The sequence below is a fragment of the Balaenoptera borealis genome (genome assembly GCF_965194805.1).
Source record: "Balaenoptera borealis genome assembly, chromosome: 2".
Classification (NCBI taxonomy): domain Eukaryota; kingdom Metazoa; phylum Chordata; class Mammalia; order Artiodactyla; family Balaenopteridae; genus Balaenoptera; species Balaenoptera borealis.
In genome coordinates this window covers 71,285,930-71,309,161 of record NC_138867.1, presented here as the reverse complement: position 1 = coordinate 71,309,161, position 23,232 = coordinate 71,285,930, and the positions used below count along the sequence as shown (strand labels likewise).

Here is a 23,232-nt window from a genome sequence, read left to right as displayed (position 1 = left end):
ATGTATCCTAACTGCTCCAAGCCAGTCTTTAACAACCCTGTTCCCATTTGACAGAAACTTAATTCCCACACATCCTTACAACTAAACACAGCCACGTGATCCATATGGGTTTCTTTACGGCTTCTAGATTTTTTTTTTTTTTTTTTTTTTAATTTATGGCTGTGTTGGGTCTTCGTTTCTGTGCGAGGGCTTTCTCTATTTGCGGCAAGTGGGGGCCACTCTTCATCGCGGTGCGCGGGCCTCTCATTATCGCGGCCTCTCTTGTTGCGGAGCACAGGCTCCAGACGCGCAGGCTCAGTAATTGTGGCTCACGGGCCCAGTTGCTCCGCGGCATGTGGGATCCTCCCGGACCAGGGCTCGAACCCGTGTCCCCTGCATTGGCAGGCAGACTCTCAACCACTGCGCCACCAGGGAAGCCCCGGCTTCTAGATTTTTGTCATTGTTAAAAAGACCTCCTTCATTATAAGACTATTTTTAGAAATTCTCCCAAGTTATCTTCCGGTGCTTTTATGGTTTCAGTTTCTGTGTTGTTCAAATCTTTAATTCATCTGGAATTTGTTTTGGAATAAGGAGTGAAGTAGTCATCCACCTTTTTTTTCCTCTCTCTCTAAATATAACTTCCTCCTTTTCTGCACTTATTACTGTCTTTGCTTTTTCTCCCATTACACACCTACGCTGCTTTAAAAAAATCTTTGACTCTCAGAGTGAGGTATTATTAAAAGGAGGAAGTACCAATAAGCCTCTCATATTATAATTATCTTTGGCATTCGGGAAAGCTTTTATTATATTTAAAAGTTTGGATAATGGGAGATCAAAATCGACCTTCTCACAATGCCTCTTCCTTCTTCCACCTCATACAAACATCCACTTTAGAGTGAAAATACCAAGGAGGAAAAGAGAAACTTCCATAAATATATGTGAAATATATTGACTTATCCAAAATTTTGTTGAAAATTTTTGTGTGTGTCAAAAAGATTTCTGGCACTGCACTTTTTGAAAATTAAACAGGGGCCTTTTGTAGTTAAAAACTGTATTTTTTAACAAAAGAAGGAATCACTCACTGCTTTCTGTAGTGGAGATATGCTTCATGCATCCCCTTTTCCTCTGAGTGGATCATGATTCTCTTTACAGATGGTATACAACCATTTACAGTTTTGATCTAAGTTAGGCACATAGATTATAGGAAGAGCTCCTTTAAAATATTATGCATCCTTATTAATAGATTTGAGAAAACATAATTTTTTATAAAATTGGCAAAACGTGAATACTTGTTGAAGCTGGGTGATGATGGTACTTGGAGGTTTATCATCCTATTCATTCTACTTTGATGTACACCTGAAAAGTTCCATAGAAATAGAATAGAAAACAGTAACATTTTAAACTTCGATTAGCCATTTATAACTCGCTTTGTATAAAGATCCTTAGAACAATGTGGGGGGGGGGAGCTTCCAGCAAGAGCTGAGAAGGGCTCACCTCAGAGAGATGCACTCATATCAACCAACAACTGAAATAAAAAATTATCATTTCCCAAGCATTTGGAAATAACACTTGCCTAGCCCAGAAGAAGGAAAAGCCTGAAAGGAGGACAGTACAAAATGGATCTGAAGACATCTACCAAACGTTCTTGAAAACACAATGTCTTTTCATTACACTGAGGATACATTACAACACTCCATTAGTGCGACTGAGTAGATGCTATGAGTCAATATCACACCCCAACTTTTAGGACATTATGTCATAGTTTTGTAGCTATTTATTATTTCTTTTGGGTCTATCTCTTCAATATACATTTGACTCGTTAAAGCAAATTTAGAATCTAAAATAAAAACAGCATGGCATTTAGATTAGTTAAGAACCAAAATAAATAAAGCAATTAACACACACACACATATATATATATATATATCTCCTCTAAGTTCCATTTCAATTCTAAGATTCAAATACTCTTTGACTTGAAATGAACTAAGACAAACAGCATAATGTACATTAAAGCCATGCTTGTACTGAATTCTCACTCAAATTTTTCTAATCATATAGCTTCATTTTTACCAGGATCCACTTCTGCAAAAATGTGAATTAAAAGAACAAGAGGCAAGGGTTATTGAATGTGGTATGGTTTGTTGCTAAGCCAAATCCCTCCTGTGCGTGATTCAAACCAAAAGCTAAATAATGTTTATTTTCATCTCTATCTCAGAAAACAACAAAAAAAAGGGAGACAGTGGGGTAGAAGGGACCAAGTAAAATCAAAAATTAAAAATCAAAATTGTTTTCAAGCATGTCACAAAGATGTAAATGAGAGGAACTGGGAAAAGATTTTATATAATAAAGAAATGGCATCATAAGGAAGGAATAGACAGGAGAAAAAACAATACGGAGGGGAGCAGAGTTGTGTTTTGTTATTGTTGCTTGTTTCATTTTATTAGGCACAGAAAGTAGTTTGGGGGAAAGCAAGATGTGTAAAGAAGGTTTTAATGAACTTTTGAAGGGTGATCAGAATATGCATAATTTGCTTTTAGAGTTACATCTACATTTATTTTGGATGTGTTTTCAAGTTGATATGGGTCTGAAGTTGAAATAAAGTAGTCCCAGTTTTATTAAAGTTTCAGTTCTATAAAATGAGCTTCACTCACATTAGCCTAAAGCACGTGTGTTAATGCTGCTTTTTAAGGTCACCATTATAAAGATGTTATGTTAATTTCATTATCAATGACTCAAATATTAGTTAATATAAAATCAAAAGACTGGAAGGAGACATTATATATGGAAAGCCCTCTTTGCTCACTCATTTTTCCACTAAACTCAGGATTCAGTATAATAAAAAGATCACAGGCATTGTTTTCACAGATTCACCATATACAAGTAGGGTGATTTTAAGCAAATCAAACTTAACAAACTTCTATTTCTATATATATAACTACAATTACTATATTTTTTAGTTCTAGAAGTTCCACTTGGTATTTTTTCAAAATTGCCTGATACTGTTGGAGAATGTCATTTTTTCTACTTAAAAAAATCTTGAATTATTTGAAACATACTTAAGTTGTAGTCAATATCTAATAATTCTACTTTCTAAAGTTGTTGGGATATAAGCATGCTATTTCTTGTGTGTGTTGACTAACACATGATGGATTATTTCCTCATGTGTTTTGTAATTTTGGATTGTGAGTGCCTCGTAATGAGAACTTTATTTGTGGTAATCCTACATGGTGTGTCCTTCTAGAATAGTTTGTATTTTTACATGTAGGCAAGATGAAGTAACAGGGACTATATTTATCCTCCTGCCTGAAACAACTAAAATTCTGGACAAAACATATGGAGCAACAGTTTTTAAAGACAACAGACATTAAGAACAAAGACAATGACCCCTGAGAGATAGGAAATGAATGAGGTGAGCTCCACAATTAAGAAGGCTTCCAGAGAACGGGCACACAAGAGGAGCCTGGCAGTTTTTTGAGGTAAAGAGGTGGAACTGGGAATGTGAAAAGGCCAAGGAGACTGGAATTTATACAGCACAGTATCAAGGAGGAGAGAGCTGCATAGAGAGAGAGTTCTAGAGACCTGTAGTGTCTCCTCAACTCTAAGCACCCTAATTACAATAAAAGGCAGAGATTGACAGATTGGATAAAAAGCAAGACCTAACTATGCACTATCTACAAAAAGCCCACTTTAAATAACAAGACAGTTGTAAGGTAAAAGGACAGAAAAATATATATATAATGCTAACACTAACCAAAGGAAAGAAGGTTGGAGTGGCTATGTTAATACCAGATAAAATAGATTCCAAAGCAAAGAATATTACCAAGGATAGAGAAATTTTATAGACTGATTCGGTGTTCGCTTCTGCAAGTCCCCCTATGAGTATTATTAGCTTTGATATTAATGGACACACAGAGAGAGGAGAGTGGGCCTTAGACAAATAAGAGGCAGGGAGTTGGCACCGAGGCTGGGAATTTCTTGGCTGAAAGTTTTCCAGGCCCTACAGAGAGTAAAAATTCTAATCTCAAATCTGAGTGCTGTTCTGAGGTAAATTCTGGGGAGACTATTTTCTCACGCAGAATGCAGGGAGATGACATGCTTTTCTGTCTCTTAGTGTTACTGGGTTAATTTTTTCTACATCACCCTTTTCCTGGATGGCAGTGACTCCATCTTTTTGCAGAGGATCAGTTCTAACCCCCAACCCTGCCTGGTCCAATTCTTGTCCCCCCCATATCTGTGCTTATAGTGAGTGAGAACCATTCCTGTGCCCTCCCTCAGACAACCCCACCATCAGTTCACACTTTGAGCTATAGTTTTTAGTTTTCTCTTCACGTTTGACCTCTAGGGATTTCCTCTACTTTGTTGCAAGCTCAGTTATGTGTTTAAAAGGAGGCTTCTTATATTTTATCATGCATTTTTTGGTGTGTTCTTTTGGAGGTTTTTCAGATATAGATTGCCATATTGCTGGTAACAGAAGTCTGTCTTTATGTGACTTGGCGGTAATAGTGGATATCTTAGGATGAGTGTAAGATTTGAAGACAATATTCATAAAATGCTTAGAACAGTGTCTGGAGCATAGTTAGTGCTCAATATAGATAGTTATTATGGGGTGAGTGACTAGGGTGTCAAAGTGATGGTGCTTTGGAGATGACAAAATTCTGGAAAGAATGCACTCTGGGGAATACAAAAATAGGTTGGACACAGAGGTCTTGTTATTTTTATAGACTTTCTATAGGAATTTTCAAGACTTTTTTCCCACAAATTTCTATTTTTGTATTAGTGATTGTAATTTTTTTCTTTACATGAAGTACCCCTCCATTTTTGTGAGGAAAAATTATATATAAATGATTTAATTATCTGACAATGACTACTGTCTAAAGGGACTATGTATTGGATAGGAGATTAATTCTGAAAGACAGAAATGTTCATTTGTATCTTCATTAAAATTAGTATTGAAGATTCTGAGACACAAAAGAAACAGTTCTTACCCTCAAGGAGACGGAGACCTGGTGGAAATATGAAACATATATACTTGCAAAAAAGCAACTAACAATATTACCAGAAAATATGAGCTTTAATACTATGGGTAGGTCAGGAGAGGGAAAGCACCTTGAGTTGAATCAGTCAGGAAAGATTTTGTAATGAATGAGAGAATGTTTAGGTAGAATTAAGCAGAGGGAAGAAGGAAGCCAGAAGAGAGGGAGGAAATGTAGGCATGGGCTTGTAAGCTGTAAAATGAAGTCAGAAGGCTAGCCTAACTAATGGGGATGATTTGTAAAAAGGAGCAGTGAGAAGGAGGAAAAAGCACATTGAGGAAGGCCCTAAAAGTTAAGGACTTATTTTTTAAGCATTAAAAGCAAATGAAGATTGAGATGGGGTGACACAGTGAAGGAGACTCTATAGAGTAATTGTGGCTCTCCGATATTATATGATACACTCTTGTACATATGTACCTTCCTACTTGCTAGAACATATGCTCCCTGAGGGCAGGGACTTTGGTTGTCTTCTTCACTGCTGTAGTCTTAGCATTTAGACAAGTGCCTAACAGAGGGGCCACTGAAGAATGAATGATTCATCTGGCAGCAGTACGCAGAGCAAACTAGATAAAAGGAGAATTTAGAGGCAAGGCAACTAGTCCGGAGGTTTTTGACATAAAGCAGGAGCAGTGGCAATGGGAATTAAAGGAAACATTGTAAAACCACTATACTGGGCCCTGAGGTCCTAGAAGCAGGAGTTATGACTTTCTCATTGGGCCAGTTTTGATGCCTGGCATGGTGCCTAAAGATAGCAGGTCCTTGGTAAATGTTTATTTAATGAATGAGGGGAATGATATAACTTAGTGACTCTATTTGTTATGGGGATAAGGTAGGCAAGGGCATGGAAGATAACTTTGAAGTTTCTATTATTAGTGACTGGGAGGATGGTGATGCCATGAATGCGAATAGATAAATTAGGAAGGAACAGGAGTTTCAGGGAAGAAAATGCTGCATTTTATTTTAGAAATGTTGACTGCAATTTAAGATACGTGTAAATGCTTGTAGTTATTAAACAAATTCAATGACAGTTTATGTTTCACAGATATGTTAGCTACAACAAAATTCATCCTATTTTTTTGTGAATGATCTCAAGAGTTATCCTTTTTGTAAGATATTAGAAAAATTCAAAAACATCCTTGCATGGGTTATTTCTCTTAAACTGAACTATTTTAGGGTAAAAAGTACACATATTGGTAACCCAAATGGGTTTCTTTCCATTTTAAAATTGTATACTGTACTTTAGGACAATAATGTTTAATTTATATCATTTTATGTTTGCGTTGTTTTACCTATGTAGTTTTTAACTTTGAGCCATCACTATTTCTCGTCCTCTTCCTCATTCTTTAAATATGTCTCTCACATTCTTTTCTAATCTTCACATCATGACAGAGTGGTTTATTAAATTTGCTCCTTATGTTGGAAATTCATGTGTGATTAATGTGCGCCTATGTAAGCAGGATTCTAAAACGACCCTTAGGATCCACATTCCCTGGTATACAGACCCTCCTCTCGAGTATGGGCAGGACCTGTGACTATGACAGGATAGTTACTCCCTTGATTAGGTTATATTGTATACGACTCCACCTAAGCTGACTGAAGGGACAAATTCTCCTTCTGACCTTGAAGAATTGCCATATTGTGGAGAGAACCATGTGGTAGGGGACGGTGGGCAGCCTCTAGAAGCTGAGAACAGGTCCCAGCTGACAGCCAGCAAAAAAGCAGGGAACTCGGTCCTGCAATGGCAAGAAAATGAATTCTGCCAATAACCAGTGAGCTTGGAAGAGGATTCCAGAGCTTCATACGTGATCAGAACTCCATCTGACACCCAGGTCAGAGCCTGAGTTGAGGACGCAGTTAACTCATACCTTGACTTCTGACCCATGGAAACCATGACAAAAAGTTTGTGCCTTTTTTAAGCTGCAAAATTTGTGACAATTCGTTATGCAATAATAGAAAACTAACACAGCACCTATAACTCTATTATAATCCACCAGCTTCTTTATCTTGCATATTAAATGTTAGTTTCATTATCCTACTTTTGAAATTTTGGGGCACTCATTACCCCAGTTTATATATTTCTTTGTCCTTAGTTATCCAAACCTTAGACTTTATGGCCTCTGGCATAGATTAGTAGTTGAATTGCCTCTGGATTACTATCATTTTAATTTTTTAGAACATCCTATTAGAAGATTAATTATCACTGACAAACCATAACCTTCTCTTCAATATTTGTTAATCACATAATTTGATTGATAATGCCTTTAGTCACATGTTTAAAGTACAAATTAATGTCCAGATATTAATTAGTTACAAACAATCATCTTGCTGACAGCCAGCAAAAAAGCAGGGAACTCGGTCCTGCAATGGCCGAGAAGTGAAAATGTGTGTGTGTGTGTGTGTGTGATATCTATAGATTAGTAGCATGCTTTTTGATTTCAAATGAATATTTAGTGCTTATATAGTTTTATCTGTAGTTTTAGCAATAGGCTTAACAATCTTTTTTAAAATTTTCTAATAGTTATTGAGTATATTTTAATTTTTTATTATTTTTATTTTTTTATTGACGTATATAGTTGTACAATATTATATAAGTTACAGGTGTACAATACAGTGACTCACCATTTTTAAAGATTATACTCCATTTATAGTTATTATAAAATATTGGCTATATTCCCTGTGTTGTACAATATATCCTTGTAGCTTATTTTATACCTAATAGTTTGTACCTCTTAATCCCCTACCACTATATTTCCCCTCCCTGCTTTCCTCTCCCCACTGGTAACCACTAGTTTGTTCTCTATATCTGTGGGTCTGTTTCCTTTTTGTTATATTCACTAGTTTGTTTTATTTTTTAGATTCCACATATAAGGGATATCATACAGTATTGTCTTCCTCTGTCTGGCTTATTTCACTTAGCATAATGCCCTCCAAGTCCATCCATATTACAAATGGCAAAGTTTCATTCTTTTTTAATGGCTGAGTAGTAGTCCATTGTATATATGTACCACATCTTCTTTATCCATTCATCTGTTGGACACTTAGATTGCTTCCATATCTTGGCAATTGTAAATAATGCTGCTATGAACACTGGGGTATATGTATCTTTTTAAATTAGTGGGTTGTTTTTTTTTTTGTTTCTTGGGGATATATACTCAGGAGTGGAATTGCCAGGTTACATGTAGTTCTATTTTTAGTTTTTTGAGAAACCTCCATAATGTTTTCCACAGTGGCTGTATCAATTTACATTCCCCCCACCAATAGTGTATGAAGGTTCTTTTTTCTCCTCACCCTCACCGACATTTGTTCTTTGGGTTCTTTTTGATGAAAGCCATTCTGACTGGTATCATCTGAGGATGATATCTTATTGTGGTTTTGATTTGCATTTCCCAGCTTAACAAGATTTTAAGTTTAATTTTCAGTTAATCTACATTTTCAGGTACACAGAGACAGGTAAGTGAAATGCTATTCTGTTGAGGTTTTTTGCTGGTGAGATGGATGGTATTGTAGTTTTGCTTTTTAATAAAATATTACTGACATATAACATATGCATAGAAGTATACAAATAACTGTACTGCTCAGTTGACTTTCACAGAATGAGCACTCTCAAGTAACCTGTGACAAGGTCGATAAATAGAACAATGATAGAATCTTAGAAATCCCTTTCCAGTTCCTACACCCTTTATCCCAGTGGTAACCACTAACTTGAATCCAACACCACAGATTCATTTTGCCTGTTTTACACTTGTGTCAATAGAATTATAGAGTATATTCTCTTTAATATCTGGATTCTTTTACTCAGCATTTTGTTTGTGCTATTCATTCATGTTGTTGTAGTTGTTGTTCATTCATTTTTATTGCCATATATTACTCCATGGTATGAACATACAATTATTGATTCCACTGTAGATGGACATTTGGCTTGTTTCCAGTTTCTGGCTATTATAGATAGTGATGTTACATTTTACCCACGTCTTTTGTTGAACATGTATATGCATTTCTGTTGAGTTTATGCCAAGAGGTGGAATTCCTAGAACATATGGTATGCATATATTCAGTTTTAGTAGATGCTGCCAAACATTTCTAAAGTGGTTGCTCCAATTTACACTCTTCACAGCATGTATGTGTTCCAGTTGTTCTGCATCCTCACCAGCACTTGATATTGTCTCTTTTTAATTTTAACAATGTTGGTGACATAGAGTGTTGTCACTTTATGGTTTTAATTTGCATTACCCTGACAAGTATTTAAGTTGTTCACCTTCTTCACATTTTATTGCTATTTGGAAATATCTTTGGTGAAGTGCTTTATCAAGTCTTTTATTCAGTTACCTATTGGATTATCAGTCATTTTCTTTTTTATTTGTATAAGTTCTTTATGTATTCTAGATATGAGGTATTTGTTAAACATATAAACAGCAAATACATTTTTCCATGCTATAGCTTGCCTTTTTACTTTCTTAATGATGTCTTTTGGTAAATAAAAATTTTAAGCTTTAAAGAAGGCCGAACATCTTTTTTTCTTTTAGTTTATCATCTTTTGTGTCCCATTTAAGAAACCTTTGCCTACTCCAAAGACATGAAGATATTCTTCTATGTTTTCTTCTAGAAGCTTTATAATTTACCTTTCACATTTAGCTCTACAATTCATCTGAGATTAATTTTGGTATGTTGTCTTTTGGATATTCTGTGTACACAATCATATCATCTGCAAACAGCAGCAGTTTTATTTATTTATGATCTTTGTGCCTTTTATTTATTTTATTTCATAGGCACTTGAAAAGAATTTGTATTCTGACATTGTTGGATGCAGTGCTCTATCTATGCTGATTAGTTCAAATTTGTTCATTGTGTTGTTTAGATTTTCTATACCCACAGTGATAGTCTATCTTCTCTTTTTATTGACTCTTGAGAGAGTTTTATTAGTGTCCTATTATGTTTGTGGCTTTGTATATTTCTCCTTTGAGATTTGTCAATTTTTGCTTTATATATTTTAAATATATATTCTTAGGTGCATACAGATTTAGAATATGATATTTTTCCAGTGGATGAATCCCTTTATTGTTATAAAATTTCCCCTTTATCTCTAACAATACTTCTTGCCTTTATGTCCACTTTGTTCTGATATCATGACAGGGATATTTTAGTTCCATTTCAGGATCTCTAAAGCAAAGCTGTTTTAATCCTAAACTTCCTCAAAGTGAAAGGTAAGTAAGTTTTCTGGAACTATGGGACAACATAATACATTTAAGTGCAATAATAGTAATATCTTGTTTTACATGATATTTTTAACTTTTTTCAAAGTACTTTCATATATGTCATATTATTTTCATAACCTACCTTTTTAGGCTAGGCTTATTTGAAGGTACTAATATCCAAGTAAGTGCAGTCAATGTATTTAACTACTAGTAATGCATGGATAGCAACCAATCAGAACAGATATTGTTAAATAGAGCATAAATAACTGAATAACAGCTCCAGTTACACCCCAAACACTCTTTCTTCAACTATTGAACTTATTCTAATAAAACCAGAGCAGTTTGTATTTCTGTATAATGAAAGATAGGATCAAGATAGGAAGTTAACTGAAAGTGAAACAATGGAAGACCAATGGTACAAAAAGAGGAATTTAGAGACCAGAACAAAAATTATTCTTTACCTGTCCTTAATGACAGCTTTCAGTATTTTATTGATGAGGACCCCATTGACTAGCCTTTATAGTCAATATGCTTTATTCATATATATATATATATATATATATATATATATATATATATATATATATAATACATACTGTTAAATAAAGTATATATATACTTACATTAACTGTTTAATGGAATATAATTATTATTCTGTATAGAATAGAAATCCTTAACAAATCTTTTTTTCCTTTAAAAAAATCACAGGTAGGACTTCCCTGATGGTGCAGTGGTTAGGAATCCGCCTGCCAATGCAGGGGACACGGGTTCCATTCCTGGTCCAGGAAAATCCCACATGCCAAGGAGCAACTAAGCCCAGGCACCACAACTACTGAGCCTGTGCTCTAGAGCCTGCGAGCCACAACTACGCCCGTGTGCCACAACTACTGAAGCCCGTGCAGCCTAGAGCCCATGCCCCACAACAAGAGAAGCCACTGCAATGAGAAGCCTGTACACCGCAACTAAGAGTAGCCCCCGCTCACCACAACTACAGAAAGCCTGTGCACAGCAACGAAGACCCAACACAGCCAAAAAAAAAAAAAAAAAAAATCACAGTTAAAGAACTCAACTAGGCATTGTTATATTTAAATAATTCAATTAAGAAAATCTTCTCGTAATCAGTGGTCAAGACAAGGGGAAACATATCCCTATCAGAATGTTGTTTAACAACTCTTCCTTCTGCCTTGATGTTTTATTAATGTTTTTCGTTGTACCATGTTGTCACTTTCATAACATGTTCCTTGACTTTTCTTCCCAATTACTACATATAAAATTGCTCAAAATATATCTGCCAAGGGTGGTAGATCTTCTTTCTTGATTAAAAAAAAAAAAAAAAAGGAGGTCATAAGAGTGGCCAGATCAAAGGGAACTTGTAAGTTCTATAGGTCAGAAGTCCAGGCACGACATGACAGGATTCTCTGCTTAGGGTCTCACTGGGCTGAAGTCAAGGTGTTGCCTGAGCCTGCACTTCTTATCTGGGGCTCAGGTTCTCATCCAAGCTCATTCAGGTGGTTGACAGAATTCAACCCCTTGTGGTTGCAGGACTGAGGACCCTGCTTTCTTGCTGGCCTTCAGCTGTGGGCTGCTCTTAGCTCCTAGAAGCTGCCCACCATTCCCTGCTACATGGCCTTATGCACAGCTGGCTTTTGCCATCTTGTAGACCAGTCAAAATGTGTCTCTCTGACTTCCTCTTCTGTGATCAGCAGAGAAACACTCTGTTATTAAAGACTCATATGATCAGGTCCAGCCCACCAGGGTGGTTTCCCTATCTTAAAGTCAATTGATTTGGGACATTAATTACATCTGTTAAAATCCCTTCACACCAACACATGGTTTTTGACTGAATAAGTGGAAGAAGATATGTGTACATCAGGGGCCGGGAATCTTGGAAGGCCATCTAAGAATTCTAACTAAGAGTCAGATATTTACTATGTGGCCAATTACATGGGACACATTAGAGGAAAACAATATAAAAATACCATACCACATGAAGAATGTGAAGCATACATTTCTAGAAAGTTTAGCATATATATATATATATATGTAAGATACTAGTATGTTATCATCTCAGAAGCTTTAGGAGATAACCAGATATAAATTGTCATCAGAATAGGCCAATATAGGTGTTTTACATGTTATTCTCTGCTAGTATTCAGTCAAATAATTTTAATAGATGGTATTTTTTAATGTGCTTATAAATATGTACATAATGAAAATGTATAAGTTGTCATTTTACTATTTGAGCACTCCTTTTTTATTTCAGATTCATGGAATTTGAGAGCGGGACCTTAGAGATCATGCCATCCTTTGTTAGCACTTAAGGGTAAGATAGTTGAAAGGAGATTTTCCTGTTTATAGTTAATAAAATATCAAGGCTCTATTATATGTTTTTTGAATATGTGTACTTCTTTTCAAATGATAACAGATGTGACCATCCTAATGAGTACATTTCTCGAAATAGAGCAGAAACTTAAATAGCTAGAATGGGCAGGATACCAAGGAAACAGACTAATCAGGCAGATGGTGACTGTTTCCTAGGGAAAGTCTGAGTAAACCAGTAACTTTGCAGCAGTGATCTGAAAATAAAGGAACATTTGTGGGCATGGAAAACTTACTGCTTTTTCATATATTTTTTTCCTTATAATAAATAATTAGATATATGTACATATTTTTATGTATTACCATTGATCATATGAAATTTAGTCGTTTCCTTCATCATAATGTTTTCTTTTCATATTAACCAAATTTTGTCAAAAATTTTTTGTAATTAAGATGCAGCAATGGATTTCCTTTTTTTTTTTTTTTTTTTTTTGCAAAACCTTTGGAGTATTTCTATTAGTCTTTTAAAATTATTTAACCATTTTGAAATGAGTTGATTTTTAAATTTAATAAAATAGATTTACAAATGACAGAGCTCTGGTAGTATAAAAATAAAAACTACAATCAACTGAAGGGTATTTGCTAAAGAATGAAATTCTGCTTAAAAAACAGAAGTAAAAAAACACATCCTAGCAGGAAACCAGGAACGGAATAAAAACACAAAAAGGTATCTCTGGCACAATGCCCTGAAGGTCAACAACCATGGCCAAGAGCATGAGGTAATGTCAGAAATAAGAAAACACCCTGGATCAGATCCTTGTCACTCTGACCCTAAGACCATTAGTGATCATGTAAAAATGTAATCTGTATAGTGATTTATAAGGTTGTCATACATTGTATTTCATTTCTACTTCATAACACCCTGGTGAGGCAAAGCAGTTCTTGTTATCCCCATTTTACAGATGAATAAATTATAGAGAGAAATTAGATTGCCAAAATTCAAGTTACTAAGTGGCAGAACAGGAACTAGAACTGAGTCTTTTAATTCTGAATCCAATACACTTTTGGATTAAAGAATAGAACAGTCAAGAGAGAGAGTGGCTATAGTTGCAAAAATGAATTTGTTTCCATTTAGTATCTTAATATATAGACAGCCCATAATTTGCCTGTATTCTTACTACAGCACGCTGTATTTCGTTTATAAAGATAATGCTTGGGGGTTAGCATTATTAAAAAATTGTATTCATCTTCTTTCCAAAAGTGGTGAAGGGTTTGCATTGTTTCATAGACATTTCTTTGCATGAATTTCTTTGCTTTGTCTCTCTTAGTGTCAACTGAAAGAAATCAAAAGGAGCAACTACAAAACAAAGGGAATCTGATGGATCTTGCAAGGGATGAATGCTTCACATTGATTTCATGATGCTTAAAATACTTCACACAACATCCAAGTTCATTACAGAAGGATAGGAAGGATGAATTTGAAAAAGGTAGTGAAGAGGAACCAACTTTGGGGGGTTTGCAATCCAACGCAACACCAATACCCTCTCGTGGTCTGTTCTTCTTCTAAGAGAGAACAACTCTCTTAAGGACTACACGTTTCATACTTTGTCTGACCTCCTCCCCATCTGTCATAAAAAAAAGCTATACCTTAGGAAGAGTAGGAGTAAACAGAATGCTTCCAGTATCCCAACATCTATAATCCCTGTAGTTTTCTAGAGAACAAAGACTCTGATATATACATATATATATATATATATTGCGCCTAGAAAGAAATGTTAAAAATTTAGTTGTTTACAAAGCATATGCGTGTATGGGAGTCTTTGGCACAGGCACAACCTCTGCTCACTACGACCTTTTTCTTTTATTCCAGGACAAACCACTAAGCACTACCCAGCATTCCTTTCATTTAGGTATGTCCATAAGACTGCATTCTAGCCAGTGGAATCTAAGAAAGTGTGGTGTGTCATTTTTAGACCAGGTCCATGTGATCCTACATTCTCCTTTCCTCTTTCACTTGCTAAAGGATGATCTTGGAAGGCATAAGTGGAAGTTGGCAAAGTCTGCTACAGTTTGAAGTGCTGAATGACTGTGGTGGGGCAAATAAACCCCAATGCCACCTAAAAATCTTCAGCTGCCTTGGTCTGTTTATGTATGAGAGAAACAAATTTCCATTATGTTTGAACCATTATAAATTTGGGGTCAACTTATTACAGGTCTTAGTCAGTTTAGTCTACCTTAACTAAATTCAGTACCCTAGACAAAGTGCCCCATCAGAGAATACACTTCTGATTTTCTGTTTTAATAAATGAGAACAGTTGCCAACTCTTTTCTTGTAGCCCATCCTTTCCACCTGAGAGTCTTCACTATTGCCTCCTCTCTGAGCTTGTATCACTTATACAGAAAACGATGTGTTCCCATTTCATCTTGGGCTCAACAGCACTGGTCCACTCTATCCCTAATCTCAACTGTTCCATGTCCTTTAACTCAAAGGACCCTGATTAGTTCAGGTAAAAATTCTGTTAACTGAATATAATCCTGGATTAGGACCAGTCAAGATTGCTGGAGACAATATGACCTTAGAATCTGAGGCATTAGAAAACCCAAGGCGTCACCCAGCTTCTATACTGCACTCTTCTATAGCTAATGCTTGGAGGCAGACTGGACTTCCCTGTCTCTCCAGACACTAATGAGCCTGAGAGGAATACCAGAGGCATAACTGTGAGAGTGTGGGAACTTCCAAACACGTTAGATTTGTGATCTGGATGCCTGCTATTGCAGGACTGTGGGGGATTAAACACATATTCTCAGGTAAATGTGTGTGTTAGCTACACTCCAGAAAGGGTAGGGGTCACCCTAGTTATTTAAAAAAATTACACGGGTGCAGCTAATCTAATGATACTCTAGATATAGGATGAAAAACAAAGAGTAGTAGCACCTGAGTGGGCTTCACAATACTTTTTATGTCAGACAACAGCTGTCCATCTGTGTGGAAGCATGATGGGACTTAATCTGCTTATTCATTAAAAATTTTTTTTCATTTTGAAAAAAATTTCAGGATTATAAGAACTTATTAAATATTACAAAGAATTTCTGTATTTACTTCACCTAGGTAGTTCAAATGTTAACATCACAGGACGATTATAGAGCAGGAAATTAATAACTATTAATTAATCTATAGATCTTATTAAAATGTCATTAATTGATCACACATTACATTTAGTTGTCACGTCTCCTTGGTCTCCTCCAGTCTGAGAGATCCTCAGTCTTTCCTTGTCTCTGATGACCTTGACACTTTTGAAGAGTACAAGTCACATATTTTGAAGAATGTGACTCAGTTTGGGTTTATCTGATGTCTCCTTAGGATTACATTCAGGTTAGGCATTTTTGGCAAGTTCACCATGGAAGTGATGTGCCCTTCACATTGCATCATAGCAGGAGGCTCATGATGCTGACACATCTCATACTGATGATGTTACTTTGAGACACATCAGCATCATTGCCTCCTGCTATGATGCATTGAGAAAAGCACAACATGCTCCTTTCCTCCTCACTGGATAGATGTTGATGCTCAAGGTGACCTTGGAAGTTATTTGTGAAAGATATGGAAAAGCCTTCTTCTACCTGGGTCCCTGAATGATTGTATGGAGCAGAATCCCTTTCATCTCCACCCAGGAACCTGCAGCTGTCTTGGTCTGTTTACTGAGAGAAAAATAAAGTTTTATTGTGTTTGAGCCATTGTACACTTTGAGTTCTTTCTTCAGAGCTGTTAGCCTACCTTGCTATATTACCTAGAATTACTTTGATTCATGTTCTGCTAGAGAAAGTGCTTCATTCAAAAATACTCCTGTGACTTTCTTCTCTCTTTATTAGTAGTTGCCAAACCTATTCCTGTAGCCCACAGTTTCCACAAATATTTCTCTTCTGTTCCCTCCAAAGTCAACTACTTTGAAATATTTTAAGCTTGATATCCCACTCCTATATTTAGTTATACTGTATTTTAAGTCCTCCTTGTTTTTAAGCACTCTAAGATTAGTCATTTTTTACGGTGCTTAATAAGATTTATCAACATGTTTACCACATTTTTTAAAACACAGAGATTGCTTCTTGCATCCCATATACTTTAGCATTTCTTTTAAGGAGGGTCTGCAAGTGGTAAACTAGGTTTTTTTCCTGATAACTGTCTTTATTTTGCAATAAATCTTAAAAGACAGTTTTATCCTTTGAAGATATTTGTTTCCTAGCACCAAACTTGTAAAAATGAAAATGGATTAACTTCACCTGAAAAATACAGAGATTCTCAGACTAGATTTTTAAAAATCTAAGTTTAAGCTATACTCTTTTTTTTAAGAAACACACCTAAAACATAATAATCTCAGCAAATTGAAAGTAATGAGGTGATAATAATGGGGTGAAAAAGGTTACACAAAGAAACCAAAATAAATCTGGCAGAGTAATATTGATATTAGAAAAAACACTTTATAGCTATATCACTATTAGGGTTAAAGAAGCTGACTACTTAATGATAAAAGGATCAATTCACTGTGAAGACAAGGACTGCTGGAGCTTATCAATATTCATTTTCTTCTCTTCTTTTTTGGCACGCAGCTAAAATCCTTCCATAGGCTTCTTATAATTTTATTAGAACAGTGTAGCTGAATTTTAGCCAATGGAATATATCCAAGTGACATTTGCCACTTCTAGGTCTGATATATTAACTCTTTTGATGTGTGACCTTTCAGACTCTTCCATTGTGCAGTGATATTTGAGATCTGTTATTGAAGACAGATATGCATTATGTATTGCTACATGTCTTCCACTTTCCCCCATACCGATCAGAGTTTTTAATCACAGTTATCCTGTTTGTGATCCATTATTTTATATTAGATGTGTGTTTGTGTGTTTGGGAGTGGTGGTGAAGATAAGCTTGTCTTTCATTCATAGGATTCCATTTTAGGAGAAGCCAAATAGTCACGTATTGGAGAAGACTGCACATTCCTCGGATATTTTGGACTTAGAATGCACTGACTGGAAGGCACTTTGGGTTGTCTTCCCTGGGGAGAAGATGAGTATATTCTTCATGTAGAACTAAGAGTGAAATGGTCACATAACGTTCCTTTTCTCCTTTTTTTCCGGACCAGCCGTTCAAATACATTTCTCAGATGTCTTACACTTGGGTTGGGGTGATGTGGACAGAAATGACCTATGCCACTCCTAGTCCGGCACACAGAAATAATTTATGTGCCCCATCCTCCATTTTCTGTTCCCGTTTTGGGGTGACCGTGGAGACCACATGATGAAGATTGTATGCCACAAGAAGAAAGATGATTGGGTCCTTGACTAAGTACATTGATCTATAAACCAAAAGCTGGATCTTCCCAAAGAGTAATAAAAATAAAAGACCGTCAGAAAGAATGATCAATAATGCAAAGAAAGGACATTAATAAATAATATTAAGAATAGAAATAAAATAATTACAGGTATAGTACAAATTAAAATACCAAGATCATAAGAAAATTATATGTTAAATTTTATAAAAATAAATTTTAAGACTAACTCAAATGGAAAATTTTCTATAAAAATTTAGATTACCTAAATTAACTCAAAAGGAATAAACTTGTATCTGATGAAACAACCACCAGAGAAAGTGAGTTAGCAGACAAAAATCTATCGCAAATAAAGGCACCAAGTCCAGAAAATCTTACAGGCAGGCTTTACCAATACTTCAGAGGACAGAAAAATTCTTTTTTTGTGCAGAAAAATTTTTAAAAAGTAGAAAAAGAGGGAAATTCTACAGCTGCTTTTATGGGGTTAATGTATTTTAGGTACCAGAACTGGAAAAGCAAGTAAGAGAAAGAAAACTGATAGCTTAACCTCCGTTATGAGTACACAAGCAAATATCTTAAAGTGTTGACCAATTGAATCAAACAAGTATTTTAAAAAATACATTATGGTTGAGGATGGTTTATCCCAGGATTAATGTTTGAGCATTATAACATTCCCATTAGTATTAGGAATGAGCAAATAATACCTATTATCTCCACCAGTAATCATCATTGCTCTGGAGTTTCTAACCAGTGAAATAAAATAAGAAAGAAATAACAGTTGTATGAATTAAGAAGAATCAAATATTTATTACTCGAAGATTATTTGTACAGAAATCCAATAATATCTACAACCAAACAACTAGAACTAATATGACAGTTAAGCAGAGTTCCTGAATATAAGAGCAAGGTACCGAAATCAATAGAATATCTGTATGTCAGCTGTTAATGAGGTTTATACGATGACTTAATGTTTTCCCATGCAATGCATAAATGTGTCACTGATATTGCCCTACTAAATATTGATATCCTAAAGTTAAGTTAGTAAAGCTGTGTTGTTTCATGAATAAATTTATAGACCAATAAAACAAAACCCAGAGATAGGAACAGACACACATATGTGAGAACTTGGTATATGACAGGCATGACATTACAATTCAGGGCTAAAAAACCCCCCAAAAAACAACAACAAAAAAACCCCTACTCAATAAATGATGCTGGGATAACTGTTTACCACATGGGAAAAAATAAAATCTCTGCCTTACACTATTTCTGAGAATATAATCCAGATGAATGAAATTTAAATGTAAAGAGTAAAACTTTAAAAGTTTTAGAACAATATAGGAGAATTTATGACTTTAGGATAGGGAAGGATTTCATAAACCAGGCACAAAAAGGAAAATATTGACAATTTGATAACATTAAATGAATAATCTATGTTCCAATAAAGACATCAAAATAAAATTGAAAGATTAGTCACAGACTTGTTATATTTACAATGTATACAATTTATAAAATACTTCATGTCTAGACTACATAAAGAGCTCCTCAAACAGATGAAGAATAACAAAAGAGACATAAACATAGTTCACAGAAGAGACCCAGATGGCTAATAAACATATGAAAAAATGCTCAACTATTTTAGTATCAGAAAAATGCCAGTGTGAACAATTGAGTTTACCTATAATACAGAACAGATATACAAAACTTGAATTAACTAGAAAAAAAAAAGCCTTAAAGTGTTAGCACGTAAAACACACACACACATACATACCCCTAAATCAAACAAAACCAAAAAGTTGCTAATAAAAGCATGAATTTGAAAAACTACTATAGCAGACACTGTTAACTGCCTATCCAATATCCATCCCTCTTTCTTCCTAAAGAATAAATGCACAATATTGTCCAGAACAAAAAGAGGTGTGGTCCCAATGATGACTCATGACTAGTCTGACCCAGACATGACTTTTCCCCTCTCTCTCAGCCATCCTTGCAGATAGCAGCTCAGTATGAAACTTTTCTGGCCAATGAGACATAAGGAGAAATATTTTGGGGTTGTTTCTGTGCAAACTTTTGCTGTCTCTGTCCTATCCACTCTACCTCCTTATTTGTACTTAAAAATGATGGTTGGAGCTGTGGCAACTATCCTGTCACCAAGAATAAAAGACAAAGAGATTTGCAAACATTTCAGTTGCTATAGTTACGTTCTTTTACACATGCAGCCAAATGCCATACTGTAACTGAGCAGGACCCTATGGGGCCTTCCCAGGACAGGACCCCACCCCTCCCCATTTCCTCTACCTGTCTGTTGTTTGCAGAAAAACTTTAGCCTCCTAGGCCTTCCCCAAGTTCCAAAAAATAATTTTAATCAGAGAATTGAGAAAATGCAGAAAGAAAGGGAAACAGTCAAGCAAGACCTTTAGTTCCCCCTCAAGGGCTATAGATAATATTCTGAGCCATGTCCTCTGAGCTGTTTTGCAGATACTGAAACCCCCACCAGGTGGAAGAATTTAACTGTGTGCTGCCCACAAGCACATAGGCCCCAGACGGGTTGGAACCAGAAGGCTGATGATACTGACTCCAGACTACCTCACCACTAACCAATCAGAATGTCCGCGAGCTGATCATGCACCCCACAACCCCTCTCCCTCACCCTGTCTTTAAAATCCTTTCCCTGAAAGCCATAGGAGAGTTCGGGTCTTTTAAGCACTAGCTCCTTGTACTCCTTGCTTGGTGCCCTGCAATAAACGCTGCACTTTCCTTCACCACAACCTGGTGTCAGTAGATTGGCTTTATTGCATGGGAGAGTTGACTTAAGTTTGGCTGGATAACAACCCTATTTGGCAAACTGCATTGGTGAGCAATTTGTCAATATATAGTAAAGCTGAACATGTTCTTATCCTAAAAACTGGAAATTGGGTATCTATTTTATATCCTATAGGAAATCTTGCACATGTGTACGAGGAGATATGCATAAGGTCCACAATGCAACATTGATCATAAAACACTGCAAATAATCTAATTGTCCCTTAATGAACAAATAATACATTTTTTAATATTTACACAGTAGAATGATATAGATCAGGTTAAATAAGTGAACTAGACCTATATGTATCATTACAGATATTTCTCAAAAATGTATTTTTGAATCAAAAGAACAAGTTACAAAAGTATAATATACATAATATATCAAACCTTTTATATAAATTTTAACACACAAACTAATTTTCCTATTGTTTAGGCTCCCATATTTATCTAGAAAGCATAAAATATGGGTAAGAAGGAATATCAACTTCAGACTAGTGATTAGTAATGTTGTGAAGGAAATGGAATTTGGGGACAACTACCAAAGGAGTAGCAAGTGTATTCCAATGTTTTATTTTTTTAAATAAAAATTTAAAACAAGCATGGGAATACATTTATATTGTTTACATCTGAATTCTGAGTAAATGGTTGTTATACTATTCTGCATATTTGACAGTATGCTTGAAATATTTATGATTTGAGAATAAAAGTAAAGAAGAGAATGTGTATAATTTCTATGAAGAAAGTTACAAAACTTTTGGAAGAACATACATAAAGCTCTGAAACACTGGGAAGATTTGCCTTATTTCTGGAGGGAAAAAATAATTTTTGTAACAATATCAATTATTTAAAAATTAATATACAAATTTAATGTAATCCAATTAAAAATTCTAATAGTATTTCTTATGGAAATTCACAAGATAACTTTTAATTTCATTTGGAATATGAGAATAACCATGAAATATTTATGAGAAGAAAATAATGAAAGAATTCCTACTACTTAGTAATCAGGATTCTCCAGAGAAACAGAATCAACAGGATATATACATAAAAAGAGAAAGAGAGAGAACTTTTAAATAAATTAGCTCACACAATTGTGCAGGTTTGGCAAATCCAAACCTGCAGGTAGGGCTGGCAGGCTGGAGACCCAGGGAAGAGTTGTGATTCAAATAAATCCAGCCAAACCAAAAAAAAAAAAAAAAAAAAAAATTACAATACAACTCAGGAATGGGGAAATTGTGATAAAAGGACTCTAGTGAATATTAAATCCATTTAAATATAGAACTAAGACTAAGCAATGTGGATATTATGTCAGAGGACAGAGGGTAGATATTATTCAAACTGATGGAATAAATACCAATAGGATTGGGAGATGATAAAAAGGAGACAGGAGGAAGCTTTTAAGCATGCTGGTTTCCTCTATTTATTATCAGGGAGTCAATCAACAAATGGCTAAAATTAAAACAAGGAATTAAAAGAATACACAGTGACTTCAAACTCAATGATTTTAATATTTCCTCAAGCTAGAGTGATTCAAAAAACCCTTAATCTTTGGAGATCAAGAAACATTTATCTGATGTTAATTGTTTCAGTCACTTTAGGACCTTTCACCTTTGGTAAATTCCAGTAAAATTAACTTTAATATTTTTATTTGAAACAGCCTGTGTCATCCCATTATAACATATTTCTTCTCTCTATCAAACTATTCTCTCCTTTATATATATTTGTGTAAAGAGATGTCTGGGATGATTTTTATTCCAATGTTAAATATGATTTTTGACCCTCTAGAATATAAGCACCATGAGGGCAGGAAAATTTATTAGATTTATTCACTGCTAGGTCTTCAGTGTCTAGTTCAGTGTACAAAGTAGGCACTCAATGAAAATTTCTTGACAGTGGGAACTGGGGTGATGTTTTTATTTCAACTTTCCTTACTGTTTAAACTTTTTATATTGAGAATGTATCATTTTAATAAGAAGTCACCCAAGTGCCCATCAACAGACAATTGGCTTAAGAGGTTGTGGTATATATATATAAATGTATATATATACATATATATATAAAACAAAATATTACTCAGCCATAATAAAGAATGAAATATTGCCGTTGCAGCAACACAGATGGACCTAGAGAATATTATGCCTAGTGAAATCAGTCAGACAAAGACAAATACTATATGATATCCCTTATATGTGGAATCTAAAAAATAATATAAATAAATCTATATACAAAACAGAAAGACTCACAGACAAACTTACGGTTACCAAAGGGGAGAGGGAAATGTGGACAGACAAATTAAGAGTATGGGATAAACAGATACAAACTACTAAACATAAAATATCAATAGATAAGCAACAAGGATTTACTGTATAGCACAGAGAATTATATTCAATATCTTGTAATAACTAGTAATGGAATATAATCTGCAAAAAAATGAATCACTATGCTGTATACTTGAAACTAATGCAATATTGTAAATCAAATATACTTCAGTAAAAACAAAAAAGTATTTTAAAAATTTAAAAAACAGTGAAGGAAAAGCAGAAGTGAGGAATTGTTTATGTGAATATATGAATAGATCAG

General features: G+C 35.0%; 1 protein-coding gene and 2 long non-coding RNA genes across 5 annotated transcripts in view; all 3 read left to right on the top strand.

Moving 5' to 3' along the window:
- The window catches only part of LOC309622564, an 867,398-nt gene that overhangs the window by 280,502 nt on the left and 563,664 nt on the right, over positions 1-23,232 (top strand). The gene's annotated exons all lie outside the window — the stretch shown is intronic.
- Positions 1-23,232, top strand: part of CCNH (cyclin H) — a 339,640-nt gene that overhangs the window by 147,151 nt on the left and 169,257 nt on the right. The gene's annotated exons all lie outside the window — the stretch shown is intronic.
- On the top strand, positions 10,821-23,189 carry LOC309623446. The gene is made up of 2 exons (XR_014241391.1): positions 10,821-14,010; positions 16,082-23,189. It is a non-coding gene; the product is annotated as an uncharacterized lncRNA (long non-coding RNA).